The sequence below is a fragment of the Lutjanus erythropterus genome, chromosome 4 (genome assembly GCF_056507025.1).
Source record: "Lutjanus erythropterus isolate fLutEry1 chromosome 4, fLutEry1.hap2, whole genome shotgun sequence".
NCBI lineage: Eukaryota > Metazoa > Chordata > Actinopteri > Lutjaniformes > Lutjanidae > Lutjanus > Lutjanus erythropterus.
In genome coordinates this window covers 25,703,304-25,723,819 of record NC_139320.1, presented here as the reverse complement: position 1 = coordinate 25,723,819, position 20,516 = coordinate 25,703,304, and the positions used below count along the sequence as shown (strand labels likewise).

Here is a 20,516-nt window from a genome sequence, read left to right as displayed (position 1 = left end):
GAGACGTTTGTTTTTATACCTCAAAGTCATGTCTTTTCCATCAAGTGTTAACAAATGTGTCTGTATATGCATTTGCTATATGTATGATTTCGTGCATGGTTTTGTGAGTTGCCTAAGTGAAGCCTGCTTAAATATCTGAATTTAAGGATCAGTGTGTAGGATTGTATTGGCATCTGGCAGTGAGGTTGTAGACTGCAACCAATTGAATACTCCTCACTTCATCCTCCCTTTTCAAGTGTTTAGGAGAAACTATGGTAGCTGTGAAAAATGCCCAGTAGGTCTGTCAAAACTGGCCAAAAATTACATTCAAATATTCCCTCTAAAAAGACAAGAAACAAATTTGAACCACTCGAATATCTAATTAGTTGTCCTTCAGAAGAAAACATAAAAGGCCAAAATGTCCAGTGTGAAATTACCAAAGAGACCATTTAATATATCTAAAATAAAAATAGCTTATTTAAAATAATCTGTAATTATTTTTTGTTCGATACCAAAATTTGCTGAATGCTGCGCACAGAGCTGTATTAAACAGTGACTTGCCAGAATGACAAATTGGCTCATTTGGCCAGGCAGCGTTATCCTGGGTACTGAAAGGAGCACTGAGGGACTTCATCCTAAGTTAAATTAACATTCAACTTTTCTATTTTGTTAGATCTGATCACATCCTATGTGTATCCAGATGAGGAACAGACAAAAAAAATGATTATTTGTGTTAGGCTACACCACTTTTTTCTCCAAATGAATTTTTTTAAGCACTTGAAGATTGAATCGTCACTAACATGTGACACCAAAAAGAGACGCAATTTAACGGTGTCTGCAGTCACACGCGCATCTGATGTCCGACATCCTGCTCACTCCTCTCCTGATATTTTCACATCTGGCCCCAAGAATTAAGAGTTTATTTTGACCTAACCAGAGTTGCTGATTGCTGAAACAGCCATAGAAAGCTGCACGGTAGTACTGCCCTCGCCCTCCCCAATCAAATTTCAATTTACACAGTCATATTTTTCTTTTTATTCATCATTTGAATATAAATCAAAATTCAGAATATTTGTCCTCAGCCCTAGTTGAGTTAGTGGACTAATCCTTGCATGTCTTTAGACGACAGAAATGCAGACAACAATGGGTTGAAGCAACCTTTTTTGTTTCCTGATAGTAGTTGCTGGGACTAAAAGTTCCAGTTATTTTACCGCTTATACTAACAAAAACACAACAATTGCCAGGTGATTAAACAGCAATGAAAACACACTGCACCATGACCCAAGCTGCACCATGACCAAAGCTATTTCCCCCATCAGATGATAAGGCTAATGTGGATGCTAATTCAGCCTAAAATCAACCTGCCAGCCGCTACTTTTCTCCAGCAGCTGACTTGATTGAGTAGCCCAATGGACAATACAATGTAAAGTTAAGCCTCAGTGACATATTTCCCAAATAAATGGTGTCCTACAGGCCCTGGTCAACCAACATAACAAATTATACAGTAATATTACTCTGTTTAACTGTCAGTCAGATAAAACCTGACATCAGATCATCAGTGGTGACACTTTCTTCATGCTTTCCCTCAAACAGAACTGACTAAATTGGACTGTAGTGAAATAATTTCATTGCTGACATGCACTCATCACATTTACATTCTTTGTCCCTGCTGAGTTTCCTGATTTATTGTTGTATTGTGCATATGCTAATGTTATGCTGCTGTCTCTGTGACCTTGTAGGAGTGGATGTGCCTCTGCAGGTGTGTGACTATAGGTTGATATTTGGCTGCTGTGCCAGGCTGGTATACTGTTGTATCCAGTGGGATTTTTGTTTTAAAGCATGTGTTTGACTGCGTATGCATCTATACGAATGGTTTAACATTGATGCTGCATGTGGTCACATGCGCTCAGCACATTTATCAGGTAGTGCCAGGCTATGTTGCCATGCCCTTGATCGGCTGGTTTGTTTGGGCTGGTGCCTGTACTGTAACATAATTACACACCATTAACTTAACAAATAACATTATGGCAATAGTTGCCTTACTTTTGCAAAAACACTATTCCTAAGAGTCTTGGAGGTAGGGCCACCTGATTTCCTCTGTATCCAATGATGGTGAGTGATGGTGCTTGAAGCAGATTCAAGCACCTTTGCCCAATCAGAAAACACTGTGAGAGTTGGGTGATGGATTTTCAATGTTGGAAATCAAATTTAAATCAGGTCTGCTGCACAAGCATTGACTTCCTTCACAGATAAAAACCAAAATGACAAGAAGTTAATGAAGAAAAAGCATCAGCTTGAAATGTAAAAATATCCCTGTTTTTTATTATATTCCCTTAACATCATTATGTCTAACATTCGTCTTCAGATTTATTTCTGAGAATCTCCAGTAGAAATAACCATCTGCTCCCACATTTTCTAACCTTGTGTAAACTTTGATATACAGCATATGATTGCTTGATACATAAACAGTGTTTCCATGAAGGAAATTCAAATCAGTGGCGTTCCTACAGATAAGCCTGCATTGCCAAAGACGGAAAACTGGGTTTTCTCATTATCAAAAAGTGAAGTAGAGCACGAGCTGATGCTTCACTGATTTCCAGCTCCATTTTTAAGCCTGACAGTGTACCTTTCTCTGCTGTGCACATGGCAAGTTGTATTTTCTCTTTCTCCACATCCCCACACAGAGTACACAAGACAACTGTGAAACAGATGGTTATTTCTCCCAGCGATTCTCTGACCTTTGAAAAGTAGACTTGTGACTGGAAGGACTATGGTTTGAATTCAGAAGCAGATTGGAGAGTGAATAAGAAATTGTCTCGCATTTTTCCACAAGTGCTGCCCAGGTGTCCATGTTCGAGTTTCTCAGTCATATCCTGAAATGTCTAATTTACCCTGATTATCAGTCAAAAATCCAAACATATTCAATTTGTAATATAAAAACATATTAAAGCAGGAAATATCCATATTTGTGGGGCTGCAAACAACAATTCTTTCTTTCTGCTTGAAAAATGACTTAAACGATTAATTACTGAAATATTTGCTAATTATTATTCTGTTGATCGACTAATCATTGCAGCTTTATGCGCACCTAATTATACCAGAGTCAAATCAGCCTTGATAATGGATGTGATTCAATAGAACAACCAATTCCTCACACTTAAATGACAAAATTGTTTTTCAGGGTTTTCCAAAATGATTCATATGAGCATTTAGCTGATCTGGAACCCTAGTCTGTAGAACAAAAGCACACCAAATTACTTGGTTAAGGAAAAGATGATGATTATGGCCAAGAAATTATGGTGAAACAACCAAACATATTTGGTTATAGTTAAGGAAAAATTGTTAAGGTTAACTGAAACCACCATTGAGTGTTGGTAGGAGACAGAACATCCAACCATCCACCACAACCTCTCCTCTTATGGGAAATCCAGACCACCAGCATTTAAGACTATTTAGACATTATTTAGAGCATATTACATCCCTGAGAATTTCTCTTTCGTACACTTGCTTATGTACAAATGTGTCAACATGTGTCAACTTCAAGAGAAGAGCTTGGAGCTCATTGTGAAGTCACAAGTTTACTGGCAACATTCACATGTTAACTGATCAGAGCTACATTGGGAATAGTCAGCAAGTAGATCAAACCATAGCTTTTCCGACAGATTAGACATAGATTACTTGACTGCTCTCTGAATCAGTTGGTGGTCAATCAGGTGAGCCTGGGAACCTGTACATCTGCAGAGCAGATTTTCACTCACCTCACAAAACCTCTGTGATACATGTAAGTTAGCATAATATGTCAGAAGTTTAGTGTTACTCACAGTTTACTGTAATATTGCATGGTTATTTATCACCATGTATTCTAGGACTAATATGGCCAAGTGCAATATCCAAATCGCAGAACCAGAACCAATTTTTTTGAAAAAGGAAAAATGTGCTGGAAACAGCATTATAATAAGGTACTGTAGTGCTGCATAGATGACCTGGCCTAAAAATTTTGTTCTCCAAAAGAAAGAAGACCTCAACAAACATCACATCATATGATTCTAATAGTTTTCTCTTTCAGTAAAAATGAAAATCGAAATGCGGAAATGAAATATAATAACCCTACTTATATCACATACTGCAATGAGAATTTCAGTCAAAAGAAAAAGTCACAATTTGAGTTTTTATCATATTGTGCAGCCTTAATGTATACCCATTGTTTGTGTACTTCCTTTATCTTATATTCGGTACACCTATGTGCTGTTTTTAGCTCAGAGATATGGAGTCCAACAACCTAGCAGCATCCAAGTCTTCAGCAAGTATTCAAATATTGCACCCTCAGTAACATACACCCTCCAATCCGCAGAGCCCAACTCATTGCTCTTCACGGCTGGACAAAGCTTCCTACTCCTGGAGAAGAGCAACAAACTGAGGCTGAGGTCTCACTGCAGCTCAGGGGAAATCAGCTACATCCCAGCTTCATACACTGAAAAATTAGAGGTGAACATCAGTTTCCAACGCGGGTGTGTTTTCCTTTTTCTTTTTAACTGCCTAGCTAATGTCAATCTGCTCGTCAAAAAAAACAAACCTATGCGCCAAACACAAGACATAATGCGGTTAAAGCTTAACACATCCACATGAAAAGGGATGAGATCATTCAAATGAAGATCATTTCAAATCAGAAAAAAAACTATTTTTTAAACCAGCCATAATCTTTCATCTTGGTAAAGAAAGTTTAGCCTGCTGTAGTTGAGGTCAGTGATGTTCAAAATGGAGGTTTGAGTCACTGTAGAGTGAACAGATTGATGCTTCATTAGCACATACATGGACATTACCTAGTGGGAAAAAAGTTAAAAAAAAAAAAAAGAAGAGAAAGTAAGAAAACATACTGACTGTTACATACGAACATACTGAATGTTAAAAACATTATTTGGAGGTTTGATTTGGAAGTTTGCAGATTTGTCGATATTAATTTATCTGGAGACAAAATCACATTTCTAGTAGTGTTATACTGATACACCTTGATTCTGAATATTTGAAATGTTTTCAATAGTCATTCTCCACAATATCAATATTCTGGTACAAGCTACAAGCTGTAAGCAACCCTATTCCACCAAATTAGCTATGGTTCTCAAACTGGTTCTGTGCAAGATGTCTTTGGAACCTTAGTCATATCTAATGAATCAACTGGCATTTCCACCAGTTTTGAGTGACACCATTGTAATCAAGAATGTCATCAACACTGCTGTTTTTTGGTTCCAGTTGAAAACCAACTTTTCAGGCTCCAAAATGATTTATTTTTGGTGGAAATGCTCCAACCAGTTCAAAATGAGGTGCACAAACTGGAACGGAGCTGGCTGCATATTGATGGAAAAGGTCTAACAGTGGTGTCATCTACTCATCACTCATCTCATTTGCTCTAGGGCTGCGCAATTTGGTAAAAAAACAAAAAACAAAAAAAACTTATACTGCAATTACTTTGTGATATGTAATACAATTAGAGGGAAGTGGAAATGATCATTTCTGTATCACAATTTTCATTTTCATACTTCATTATAAGGCTATTTTGTCATACATTTTTCATTTATATGAAAAATGCAGGGTAAAGAGATTTGGATATTGCACTTGGCGATATTACGATTTTGATAATATTTTATATATATATATTTATATATATGGTGGCAACACCAGTTTCTAAATAGGACAATCAACACAACATAAGGATCAATTTTATCAACTGCTGAGAACTGACTACACTGCTGGTTCTCTGCTGTGATATGTATGAAGAGCTCTGACATAACAGAGCTGAAAACACCAGCAGACATTGAGTTCATGAAATCAGTGGACTCAGTCTCGTAGGTCTGGACTATGCCATTTATGGACCTCTCACTCCTGTAAGGTTAATGGTGTGGGACGCTGCAGCGTTCTGTTGATTAATTAGAGTTGGACTGAGGTCAGTGCCTCCAACCTTCAGCTGTAACTGTAGCTCATAACAAACAATCGTATTTACATGGGAGCTTTGAGTGGGCGGACAGCTCCAGAAAGACCTGAACCAGATGATGAAACACGGCTGCCTGGAGATATAAATGTGATGAGTCATGTAAAGAACCAGACCAGTAAATCTGCCATAAATGTTTCTCCCTTGTTGTTTCTATTAATACCTTGTTGACCTATATTAATGGAACTGCCTTGGAGCTCTCCATTTTCACAACAAAATCTAAGACCTTGCTCTCAGTGATAAGCCCTTGAAAAAGTTGAATGCTAAAAGAAGGAAAAAAAAATGTAATAATAAAATGCGACTTTGGCCAGACAGCAATGAAATGAAGTCTTGATGTTGCTGTATTGCTGAGGGCATAAGAGAAACATCATGTTTTATTCAGTCTCCATGCATGAACCTCACAGACTGAATCCCTTGAAGTGACCAGAGGCAGCCCTGGAAAGCTCTGTCTTTGGGCACCATCCTTTGGTGAATATGCATAACTGCAACAACAAATATGTTTGTGGGGGTTTGTGTAGCCAGCAATGAATATCATCTCTTTCACGGTTGCCACCCTTTCTTGTATTTTGCATTTCTTGCAAGCTTTTTGGACATTTTCATAGATTGGGGGTGAACAATATGTATAATGAGAAGTTTCTTTATGCAAAACAAATTTCACACTCTTATACAACCATACTTAGTCTTTCAGACAATCCAGGCTGACACATTAACCAGCCATTTTTGCACCCGCTGAACTGGCTGACAAGACGTAATCTACAAACCATACAATATTGCAGCCGATTAGATCTCACACATCACTCCAAGGGACTTTTCATTTTCCAAATGAGTTATCCCGCCTGCACAAATGATGTAGCCGCATGACATCAAGTGTTAAATAAGCTTTGGACCAGGGCTATCCATTTTACTTTGTGGCTGCACTGTAATGTCTGCTCCACCATAAAAATCGTATTTTCTATCCTATGCAGGTAAACGATCTCCAGGGATATTCATGTGCTCATTTAACTTTCTAATAGAGGACTTTAAAGACATGCAGATGGCTTCTCACAAGGACCTGATAGGCTTTTTCAAGTGCATCCTGGCATGAGAACAGTTGACTAAAAAATGCATGAGAAATGTGATGGTAGGTGGATGCGTGCTTTCCAGGAAAAAAAGCAAGTGGCACGACAGCATTTTATATTTATTTTCTTTTACTGCTGGTGCAGGCATGATGTCATACATGATGATAACAGTTGGTGTTAAAGGAGCAATATGTAGCAATTGCATGTCCAAAAATGAGCACTGCAGCCCAAAAAGTGAGTTGAAGCCATAGACAGTATATTAAATAGGTTGAAATTCTATTTAATATACCATCAATGGTTATGGCAAGTTTTCATCTTCCACCCCTCCTCTCTAGGCTCAAGGAAGCTCAGACAGGCTGCAGGAACACTGCGGGAGCACAAGACACCAAATCAATGTACATATAGGACTTAGGACATAGCTAATTTGCAGTCAATGTCTCTGGTTAGGCTTTTAAAGCATGAGATACAACACTGCAGCAAGACTCTAGTCTGTAGCAAACATTTCTTCGTCAGTTTTCTGACAATCAGGGTCAAATAATTGTGACTCGCTCAGGTATATTCATGAATATTAGAACTAAAAGCTTTTTATTTGTTAGTATGACTTTTGTTGGGGCCTTTTGTCATTTGATACAATGTATTTTTTGACATAATAATTTTAAGTTTCTGCTTACAACCTTTGTCTAGCCAGATAATGTTACAGTCTCCAAGTAATATAGCTTCTCTGCACAAATTTAACAGTTTCAATAATTCATCTGAATCATGATAAAAAACATTAAAATTAAAATACACTGCAAGAAGGAGGATTATAGAAAATCACACTGTTAAAATTTATGCTAGGTGACAAGACAATATTTACAATTCTAATCAAAGACTATCTAGATTAATCTAAGAGCACTTGAGGGATCTCTGATATAACTTAGGACTTTCCCTCCTTTCGCTCATGTTAGCCATTTAAACATTTACTCCTAAAAGGAGTAAATGACACTACATTCTGAATTAATTTGAACTCTACTTAACGTGAAACAGGCAAACAGAAACACAAATTATGGGCCAGAATACAAATTTCAAAGGCATACAGTGTGGCTGCAGTGTTGTTGTGAAGTATTTCAACTTAGCATGTTTCCGAAATATCACCATCATTTTATGATTCATTACATTTAACATATTACAGATTTTGCCACTAAATTGTTTGCATTTGATTATTTACCTGAATATTATTTGATGTCGATCTGTCATGCAGAAGAGGAACAATTATGAGCACCTGCGCTGTTACTGAATTCATGCAAACACTGAAAGAACATTCAATTGCGCTGTAGCTGTTCAAACTGACACTGTTTATTTCAGTGTGCTTTAAGTTCTGCACCAGCAAATGTTACATTTTTTTACCAAAGATACCCTGAATACTATCCAAAACGTCAGCTAGTCCTTGCAGCACAGTGGGAGACTCTTACTCATGCTTATAAACCCAGACAGAGCTGTCAGATGAGCAGAGGAATAACATTGATTGAATAGCTCTGTGTGTGTACACTGTCAATGCGGTGGGAAAAGGATAATAACTGCATTATACAGGAATTCAGACATTCAATAGCAAAAATTGAATTTGTCTACAGATAGAATGCAGCTGCTATTTTAACCCTAGTGCTCTATACAAAACAACATAAATGAAACACAAGAGATGATCCACCATAAAAATAGATGAGAATATTACAGTACAAAAGATAAATAAAGATCCATGAGGCCAAATTTAGAGAGTGAAAGTAAATGTGTGCATTATTTGTTCATCTATCATTTTTTCCTGTTTTTTTATGGATGAATTATAATGAGATTCCTCTATGAGACTCTGCCTCTAACTATGATATACTGTATAATTCTCAGCAGGTTCCACATGCAGGTGCACCCGCCCGAGATCGATGTTAACAACTTATACAGGGTAAGTGTTGCCAAAGAGAGTGCAGCAACTGAGCTCTACACACTCCTCCTCTGTGCTGCTCAGAAGAAGCTAAAGCCGAGCGCTCTGGGTATTGCCTCCCTCACCGATTTGAGCAGGGCAGCGACTTTTGGAACAAATGGTGGCATATCTCTGGTCCCCAGTGGATGAATTTAGAAAGGTTTTCTCCACTTGGCTTTGAGCTCCTTTGGCTTCATCAGGAAGGGCCAGTATTAGTTTGAACTGTCTGTCACGCCTCAGCAGCACAGTCCCTTTTCATGCAGCAGGATCTGCAGTAGACTGTAATGCATGTAGGTGCTGCATTATTGCACCAAAAAAGAGGCAGTCAAAAGTTTCCCCAACTGTAGGATTTTACACAATAGTGCTGGCAGTGAGTTGTGTGGTTAGATCATGGAGTGGCTCTATGACTCAGCCAGGCTGTTTTTCCTAACACACAGTTGTTGGTTTAGTCTTGTTTGCCCGCTGGAACTGAAAATGAGTGTTCTCTATCATTTGCAAGACTTTGTTCTATGATGATTTGTGTAAAATGTAAGCATTATAGATACTAAAACTTGTTTTTACTCTTGTTTTAACCATACTGTACATATCCAACCCTGACATTTCATATATCACTAAATGGTTGTCATAATTATTTTGCTGACAACAAAATTCCTGCCTGGATTATGTTCAAAGATATCATGACTTTGACTGAATGAAACAGTTCATTTATATAACACACTGGAAGCACAAGGAAGTGGTTGGGGTGGATGGCAGCTATACAAAGTGCTGGACTGTGACACACAAGGTTCACATCCACTCCTCCAACAAAAGCACTTTGGCTAAGGTTAAGGTTTAGGCATCAAACGCACGTTAGTTAGGGTTGGGGAAGGACTGTGGTTTCGGTTAAATGGTTAAAAATCTTACCTCTCAAGTTTTTGCTGACTTTTGAACAATGTTGTAGTCACTACAGCTGGATAGTGTCTTGCAAGATTGCCTTGCAAACAAATTAAATTTGTTGTCAACAAACGTTTTACTGATACATTCAGACTCTTACTTTGCCTTCAAAACACATATGTTGTTGCAAATTCGCTGTATGTATGTAATTTCTAGGAGAGAGGGCTGCATGTTGATATAAATATGAAGATGTATCATCCATAAAGATAGACGACATGTGTCTACGTCCTCCCACTGTACAAAAATGAAGTCAAAACACTGGTGGTGACCCTGCAATGCTCACATGTTCAAAATTAACAATGCTAAAGTGCCCGTATAACCATGCTAGTTATTCATTTCACGTGTATTTTGATGTTTCAGTTTGGCCCGTATCCTATCTGCGATAATGGAGGGGGCGGCATTTATGACCTGCGGGGGCTGAAGTATTATTTCATACTAAACTTAAACATCAACAGAATACATCTGTGTGACACTGCTGTGAGTGTTTGTCCGTCAAATACAGTGGTATTGACAATCAGCTTCCATGCATGTTTTGGTGGTGGAGAGACTCTTTCACATTTGGAATATAGATTGCACTGTCAAATTGTATGGGAACTCAGGACTGATTGTAAGTAGCAGTACAGCTGCAGTGTTATAAGACCACCCCCTATCTCATTCTCCCACACCCAGCACACCCACTATCCCTCTGAACCCACAATCAAATTTCACTGAACATCTGCAAAGCATTCCCAGCAGGCCTGAAGTGTACATTAGCCTGGGGAAATCTATAAGTTTGGCTCACCTCACTAGTTTTACTTTTGTTCTAAAGTCTCAGTGTGTTGTTTCCTATCAGCAGGTGAGCGGTGGCACAACACCTCTAACAAAGCAGCCTGCTCCACTTAAATCCCTCTGTTTTTTACCCACGTAAACCATAAATCATCCATGCTTCGTTATGACAGTTCCAGCTACGCTCCACCACATTACTTTGGGAAAACATTACAGTTACATGTCCAGATATCCCAAATCCTAAAATTGCTATTCGGTTTTATTTGTTTTGTTTCTCCTCAGTGCCTCAGTTGATGCAATCATGGTTTTAATCGCGGTTGGTTGGTTGGTTGGAAGAGTGAGTGAGTGATTGAGTGTGTGAACGTGTGCACACTGAAGCCAATTCAGATTTTTGTTGTCACAGATTTCCCAGAGGCAGAGTGGCTCCTGAGACACCAATCATTTTGGTTTTATGGTTGTTTTATGTCTTGTTCTACACACTCTTACAACGTCCTTTATTTCCAGAACAAATACTCTATGACCATTTTTTAGGCAGAACACAGAATTGGATTTAAAAGTGAGTGTGGCCTATATAAGCATGTAAAGGCTGGTAGACTGAACTCCTGTTGATAAATAAGAATCAAACATATGCTTTGTATAAGACATGCTTGTGTGCTAAATTTTATGCAATTCAGCCTGAGGGGGGCAGTGTAGTGACAGTATTATGTCATATATTGTAAATTATGTTGGCACAACCATAGCTATCTAATTCATATGTTAAAATTGACAAACCTATTAAATATTTCTTTTTTGATACAATTTGATACAAAACTCAGCAAACATCTGCATCAGTGAACCACACCATTCTCAACTATAAACCACACAATCAATATATGACAGAGAGCCAATGACTGACAATGGCCTTTTAAATACTGTAAATGTCAACGTCTTTTCACAATGTTAGAAATTTTTGAGATATTTGTGATGGTGCTCTAATCTCAGTGTCACACTGACAGTAGAGAGCAACATGAGGCTACTGCCCACCAATGATTTACTTTTCAGGGGAGCAAACCCTGCCTGAACTAATCTGTTTCAATATGGAAACCAAATTGGAACAACAATACAGGCGAACAGTAAACTACACAGAGATTTATGCTGATGGATCCCACCACATGTAATATCCTATTGTGGGAGACACCAGTGGTGCCTGTCAGTCTTGGCTGGACCATAAGCCAAACATTTCTACATTCCTTCACAGGGGGTGTTATAAAACATCTAACTATAAAAGAAGAAATCTCCGTCTGTCTGTCAAGAATGGTTCATCCCCACACTTGGTGGGCGTATTGCTGAGGTGCAATTTGACCAGATGGTGGTGCAATAAAAACAAGATTTACATTTTGGCCTGTAATTTTTGGCAATCTCAGGAACTAAATTGTTATTTTCTCTAATTCTGTTGGTCCAGACAAATCTATTGATATAAGCCATGCTTTCTTTCTTTCGCCCTGCAAATTTTGAGCTATTGTCAACCAATTGAGTACAGAACATCTCTGGACCAAGGCAGAAAAAGTTATTGTATGGATTTTTGATGGATTTTTCTATATATCCATATATATAAGTACTCATATCGGTAGCACAAGCTCGCAAATGTAAGACCCAAATGTAATACCAAAAAGTGGTATCTGTGCATCCTTAATGAGAGCAGCACTATCTGGCTTACGTATAAAAGAAGAAATATCTGTCTGCGTAAATGTGTGTGTGTGTGTGTGTGTGTGTGTGTGTGTGTGTGTGTGTGTGTGTGTGTGTGTGTGTGTGTGTGTGTACGACTGTCCATTGCATATCCCGAGAAACGTTCAGCAGATTGACTTGACACTCAGGGAATGTATTGCTGAGGACACAAGGGATTGCAGTGATGTCAATCAGATAAGCAGTTCTTCACAACGCTGCAAGCAGCTTGTCCGGAAGCCAAGCAATAGGCCCATTCTGGTGTATACTGGCATATGCCCCCAAACAGGCACTGCACTAGTGTACACAAATTCAACAAATGTCATAAAATACACAACAAACAGTTGCATTCTGAAGCCTGTGTTTGGGGGCAAAACTGGAGAGAGTGGACCTGGCCTAAAGCAACTAATAATTTCCCCCTACATAGCCATTACTTTCATATTACTATGTTGTGCTTTGTGCAGATGACATGACGTTACAGCCTGGAACTGTGAAGCTAACCATTGTTAGCTGCACATAAAGCCATCAGAATGAATGGATAACATTACTCCCGCATGTCTCTGGCAGGAGAGACAGGAAGTAGTATGTAGTTATTGTGCTGCAGCACAAAGGCTGTTGCTTAAGATTCACCATAAAAGGAACACATTGTTTATTTGCCTAACCTCTGGCACCTCTGCAGTTATTCCCCGTCTCTCCACAGAGCGGATTACTTTGTTTTAATCCAGCTCAGAGTGCCCCCGCACAGCACGCAATAGTCGTTCGTCATCATAACAGGCCAGGTATCGACACACGGGCCCCTGTTTACCTCCACAGGGCAGGGGGATTAGGAGCACAAGCTTTGATGTCAGATTCAGAGACAGAAGTGGAGCAAAGCTAAAGCCTCTCAGGGTTATTATGATATCCAAGTCCATTTCTTTACCAGGTGTTATGAAGTATTGAGAGAGCCAGGAAAGAAGAAAAGAAAAGGGATATGAAGGACAAACTTTCTTTTATTTCCTATTATTATTTCATTGATTTTATTTTATTCACTCTTTGGTGTGTTTATAAAAGCCCATGAGAAGATTTTATGTTAGCCCTAAAAGAAATGTCTATTGTGTCTGCTCAATAGCTAATGAGTAATAATGTTGTCTCATTCACAATTAGCACTTCAGAAAACGTTGCTCCATTATTTATACTCTGCTGCTGGAGTCAGATTTAATGTACCTACTGTCGTTGTAATTGCTTAGAGGAAATACAAAGGATGTGTTTGTTGCTATATGTTGGTATTAAGTTTTACAGCAGCTTACCATTGAGGGTCAGTATGTTTTGATTATCTCTTAATTTCCCTCTTGGCCTACGGCAGAAGCAGCTCTGTCCTCTCAGCTCTTGGTTCTGGAGTCTGTAAACACTGCCAAATGTGTTTTCCTATTGACATAATCATGTTGAGTGGTGCTGATGCAGTGACATTTGCAGTAATAGGAGACTGATAATCCTTACACAATTGCTTCTCCACTTTTGCACTATAGGGGAGGCCATGGGGGGGCACACTGTGCTTCTGCAGAAAATCTGCTGCTTACCGAGTGACCGTGAACATGATAGCCTAGCCCTCACTCTTTAACTCTTATTACCCTGTGGAAAATGGGAGTCCTGCAGGATCAAACTGTCTGTGCTGACTTGGTGAATGGGGAGCTGGAGGCCCGGCAGAAATAAAAGCAGCAAGAGCTCTCTCAAGTGGTAAAGAAAGAAAACTTCTTTCTGCCCAGCAATCAAGAAGCTCTTTTATAATTCTCTTGGATTTTTATCACCCAGGCAAATAACTATACTGTGTAAGGTTTTTAATTGCCTTTTTAAAACCTTGCAGTAATTTGTCCAAATCAGATTTTCTTCTCACAGCTAAATTAAGTGCTGAAATGGCCGTAGAATATAGAACTGCAGCAGTACAGAGGTTTAAATTAGGTACTTAAAATCTGCAGTATTAGTCATGCAGGTGTCATTATATCTCATAATTTTCTACCAATAACAGTAAAAAATGTCAAATTCACATATCCTGCTGCATAGATATAGTGCAGTTCTCTTTTTTTTACGATTGTAAATTGAATATCTTTGGGTTTTAGAAAGTGATCTGCAAACCTTGGTCAACCATTTTTAAAATTTCTCTGTTTTTTTGCAAATAAATAACCATTCAATCCAAAAAAACAAAGCAAAAAAATGTTTGTTGCAACCCAACAAAAAAGTTATCTCTGTATCTAGTGTTGCCGTACTCAAGGTCGGTCTTCGTACCAGACCTTAATCCTGAGACCATTTTCTGAAGGTCTTGGTCTCCTCTCAGATTCAATCACATTTTTCTCAGTCTCGTCTCATCTCAGCGAGAGGACTCAAGATTTTTAAGACTGGTCACAACCACAACTGTAAGGATATCAGTAAAGCCCAGTTTGCCTGAGAATTGTCTGATTTATTTGTTTAAATTACTGTGACTGCATGTAAAACTTCTTGCTTGAAATGCAACCAAAAATATGACTCCTTTCTAATTTGAAATTTTTGTTACCATTACCAGCTGTCAAACCTCCCCGCCCCTGTTCACACACACTCCAGCAAAGTGAATACAGGAGACAGGAGAAGAAGCTGAGGCTGGGAGGTCTGGGAAGAGATTTTAGCTCAAATCTTCTGTAATAAAATGTGGCTACCTAAACTGCAAAGAGTTCACCTGCAAAACAGCGTCCAAAAGGAAACACACAGCAGTGTCTAAATTCTGCAATGCAACGTTTACAGATGGACCTGGAACACACCAAAATCTTACCAGCACGTAGAAAGGAAGCATAAAGAAAGGTGAGCTACAAGTAAGTAATGCTAACAAAGATAGCTAGCCAAATTATGTTTTTGCTTGAGATAAACAATGATGAGAACGGCTACATAAAGCTATGGTTAGGTTATATTTTCAGCTAATGTAGGCTCCAACATAAGCACCACAGCACACAGTACTGCACCCTTTATTTCCTGAAAGAGCTACAGATGTGATAGCACTTGGTCTTGAGTTAATGGCAATATCAATATGGAAATAAGGAAGTTAAAAACATTCCCATAAATATATCTGTTGATATTCTGATATAAAGATATGTAATGGAGGCAGGATATTCTACACTGTAACTATACACTTTAATGTCCAAAATGATATCAGGGCACTGAAACAGTAAAAAAGTATTTTAAATAACTACAAATATCAAAACACAAATAGAACTAAAGATAATAAACCTGAATTCAGAAAAAGGATTAAGTATGCATAAAATGCTGCCCGTAAAGCACACAAATAAAAACAATCTACATTATATTCTGTTAACAAAACATATATGCCAATACCAATATTGATATAGGTGTGCTAGGCCAACATTGGACCAATATATCAACTGGGCTCTAGACTGCACAGGATTTTTATCGCTTGTCCCATGCCACATACTGAGACAATGTCCCACATTTTCATTGTCCAGCACTGGTTTGACCTTTGAAAACTGGAGGCAGACGCTTTTCTAAAATCTGGCTTTTATCCAATTGCTGTGAAGAAAGCAGGGAAGGGTGTCATCGCGGGGCCGTGTTTGATGTCAATCAAACTGCGCAGACGTGGGACAAATGCAGTAACCTTTCACTGGCTTTGCTCATCAACACCCAATGGGGAAAATTGCAAGTCACCAAAAAGTCACAAGCTATGCAGATTTAGGCAGAATATGATGGGAACGACCACAAAGAAAAGGAAATACAGCTACAACAAAGACTGGGAAACTACTCATCTATTGTGTGATGAATTAACCATAGGGCATTTGATTTATTGGAACCTGGTCAGCCTTGTCTCTCCCTGCCTGGTCTTGACCATGGCTTGGTCTCAGTTTAGGTGGTCTAGACTACAACACTGTCTGCTTCTCTGCAGATATCCTGACTGAATGATAATTTTCTCACCACTCATTGCCATCTCATTAACTGTTCTATGTGAGGACATATAGCTGAAACTAAGCAAGTCTGTGAGAAAGTTGGTTGACATTGAGAATATATATAATTTATGCAAAGTCAGTTTATCTGTATTGTGAAATTTCCAGTTGTAGTATGTCTCTGTATGTATCGTGGCTTCTGTGAGGAAAAGATCTTACACTTCAGACCAACTGCTGTCTTACCTACACTATAATTATAGAAAATGAACTGCACTCCATATCAAAAGCATTTCCCTTGCCTTGAGCCTTATTGTGAATAAATATCCTCTCTTTCAAAACATACGCATTGTCAACATATGGCGCTGCATTTATTTCTTATTCACTCCATTATTTGTTCTTTGAATTTTCAAGGCAACTGACCAAACGGGAATGCTACGTGAGAAAATTCACATTTCAACTCAACAGCTCTGACTTATAAGTGTAGCTGCGGCAGTATACAAAACACACACCAGCCCACATCCATAAGTCAGTCATATCTCTACTGATGTCGGCATTACAAAGAATGGATGCACAGTGAATAACATGTATGTCTTACTGTAGCTTATGCCCTACAGGCCTGGAATGTAGAAAACGTGCATTTTCTGAATTTATATGAAAATACTGAACCTGGGGGTTGTACTAAATGAGAACTGAACAAAAACATCAGGAAAACTAAAACCAATCACACTAAAAAATTTAATTTAAAAAACTACAAACTAACCAAAAATTCAAATATTTAACAACTATCACTTGCTTCAGCTACTACACTTCACCATCAGGTCTGTCTCATCCGTTTAAAAGTCCCAGAAGCCCCTACCTCCATGAGCTCTCTCTTGTTCCAGATCACTGCTGACAGTAATTGGAAACAACTGAAAAAGGCTTTGAGCTGGAACCATTTTCATCTATGTGACTCACTTACACACATTTGCTGGAGATACTTGCAGTTACTTACATGAGAACTGTGACAAGCCACAGTGTTTCCATGTTCGATCGTACCATTTTGATCAATCTCACCTGTATTCATATTTGGCTGCTATCAGTTTCCCCTTGAGGCAATATCTGTTGTTCCCCCACCGCTGTTATCTGCCATTTGTTACATGCAACAAAACCTCTTTTTGATACAGTTATTGTCTGCCTCTGTACCAACGTCTGTTGCTGTGGAGATCCCTAAAGAGTTGACGCTCTTCATTGCACCACTGTAGTTTAACTATCTCTTATATGCACTCCTTTTCTCCTGATTCTGTGATGTTTTTCCTGCCATCTGTCATCCATCTTTAAATTTTATTGAATAGTTTGAATAGTCACAGTCAAGGACCAGCTTTACAAAAACACCAGTCTCCATATTATGATAGTAAATTTTTTTTATATTGTGAATTGTTTCTAAATACCATGTCTGGTTTTACACCAAAGCTGGCCTGAAATAACACAAAATGATGCACACAAAAGTGTCTCCTGTAGAATAAAAATACACCACATTACCACATACAATGTTTACATGAGTCTAGACATGTACTGCACAGATTTTCTGTGCATTGTAATGAAACACTGTAGTTTGCAGCATAGATTAACTGTGTGTACTGTCAAAATCCTGTTGCTTCCACCAGAGATTTGCTGTGTGTACGACTAAAATACCACAGTTTACACATCAGTGGTACCCTACTGTTTTCTTCAATCAAAGCAGCGTCTATTTGAGATCCCTCGTCACAGTATGAGATGTGAGCAGTTTAACCAAAGAGGGATTTTTCCTCCTCAGACTGTTTCATTTGAATAATCTTTTGATTCTGAAGAGATAAAGCTATCTAGTATTTCTCAGGGAGAAGAAGCAAAGATCAGAGGAAAATGTTGTACTGTACACAGTAATCATTAAACATGTCTTTGTATAACCCTGAAAATTGTGTTTCCATATTACTAAATACTAATCTATTTACTGTGAATCATTAAAAATACAGTAATTTCCCCCAAAAGTGTACCGTGTTTACCAGCTAAGTATGTTTGTTTCATAAATATGTATATAACTGCTTCATTCTGATTCCACTGTACATAGAAACATGAAGCACCATTACATGCTAAATTATATCATTCAGGGGAAGTGTGTGTGCACAACCCAAAAGATACTAAAGACAATACCCATCCCAGCTACAACCTGTTAACCCTGCTGCCATCTGGTAAGAGACACAGAAGTATCCGCTGCCCCGCCACCAGACTTCAGAACAGCTTCTTTCCTCAGACTGTGAGACTATTAAATTTAATTTTTATCCCTCCGTGTCAGCAACAGCCGTGACATGGAGATATTGCTTGTAAGTTTTCCATACATCTGTACATACACTAGGCCCATTCTTGTGAACACGATACATCAGGAATGCTGTGAGGGAAATTGGTACAAAGTACACTTGGATTCAAGGATGAACTGATTAGATTTTGGTGAGTAAAGGTCAAAAATTCAAGGTCACTGTGACCTCATGACTGTTCCATTATCATTAATGCAATATCTCTATCAATATCTATCGAGAACACCTTGAAGGGCTGTCAGTGACTAAGATTTCCATAAGTCAAATCGGATTTGTCCGTCCTATATGAATATTTTTTTTAAACAGTGCAGTGCCGCACACAAAAATTCCTATATGAGCCTACATGAATGTTTGACCAGTGAGACTCATGTTTTAATGCCTTTCTTCATCATCTGTGGTGAGAAAAACATCAGATTTTCACAGTCAGAGAAGGAAAAAGTTTGTGCCCTATTGGTTCTGTTATAAAAACTCAGCAGACCTGCGGAGCTTCTCTGCCTAGGCTGCAGCACCTGTGCTGCATGCCCCGCACTCCTTTCTCAGCTTGTAAAGTTTACAGCCGTTGCATTGCTCTGTGTACAGCGACACAGGTAAGAAAAACAAGAGCTGAAACTTGTTTACCAACTACTCCTTTCACCCTCTGATCAGTCAAGAATTTTTGTACTTCTGAGGCACTATCCTTACTTCTGTTGTTCTTCTGCACAATACTCAAAAAATTACATTATATCTTTGCTTTTTTTGTTGTTGTTTAAATCAATTTAGTTTTGCTAAGGGACTACAAAACCTTTCAGAAACACTTCCATTATAATTTTTACACCGCAACATTTATACCGCGATAAATACCGTCACCGTGAAGGGATTCAATTTATACCATGATATGAATTTTGGGTCATACCGCCCAGCCCTACCCTGAACCCGTGATGATGTATTCACACCATAGGCCTACACGCAAAATGACTACAGAAAGGCCTGCAGTGACAATCGTCCCATGCAGGAGAAGATAAGCTGCCCACCACTTCAACATCTGGTACAGTGGTGCAGTGCTACTAGCAGTGCTACTGTGCTTATCTAAACACAGGCAACAAACAGTCAAAGACCAATCACTATACTGTAGACAACTATACAGCACCAGAAAATAATGCTGATTACAGAGGTGTAAACTGACTGTCGATGCAGTGCGGTTGCACTGGGGCCTGGGAGGTGCTCTAACAACATGTTGGAGAATCAGCCCTTGCATATTATTCAGATTCCCACCTCAGAAATATGCCTGTGATTAAAGAAGAACTCACAAATTAAAAACTATGCCACATCTCCATCAAGTTTATCGTTTTTCTTTTAATGACATAGGATCGCTCTAAAACAAAATTATATACTTATTCTACATAAACTACAAAATATACTACAAAAAAATGTTCAATTAAATTACTAATTTCAGTGTTTCCTCTAGGATTTTTTTCAGCAGCGGCGGCAGGCGTTCCTTAGAGAAATATTTCAATAAACTCATCTGAAAAATGCAGTCAGTTGTTACATAATGGCGTGTAGATATTAACGTTAGCCTAATACTATCAATTAGTTTACTCACGTTAGCGACACTGAGTTGGCACCGGGCCAAATTAACTTAAACTACCGATAAGTTACGTAACGTTAGCTGGTCATCAACATGTTGTGAACGACTGTTTAACTTGTAAAATCTATGTCGAGTTATCTCAAGCTAATAACTTACGTCTACCTCTTCTTCGGCCGGTAATTCGCTGCTTTATTGTTTATTTGTAATTCGGGAATTCGCTCCTCTGACTCTGCCCTGTCGCCTAGGTGCTTGACGTGCTTGACGACCGCGCCCCCCAAATAACGCTAACATCATGCAAATGAGCACGCGCAAGTATATTTCCATACTGAGCAAGATAGTTATCTGCAGTTTACCTTAGTGCTCGC

The 20,516-nt window shown here is 38.6% G+C and overlaps 1 long non-coding RNA gene across 1 annotated transcript in view; it reads right to left on the bottom strand.

Moving 5' to 3' along the window:
• Positions 1-20,516, bottom strand: part of LOC146328421 (uncharacterized) — a 70,952-nt gene that overhangs the window by 47,326 nt on the left and 3,110 nt on the right. The window lies entirely within an intron of this gene.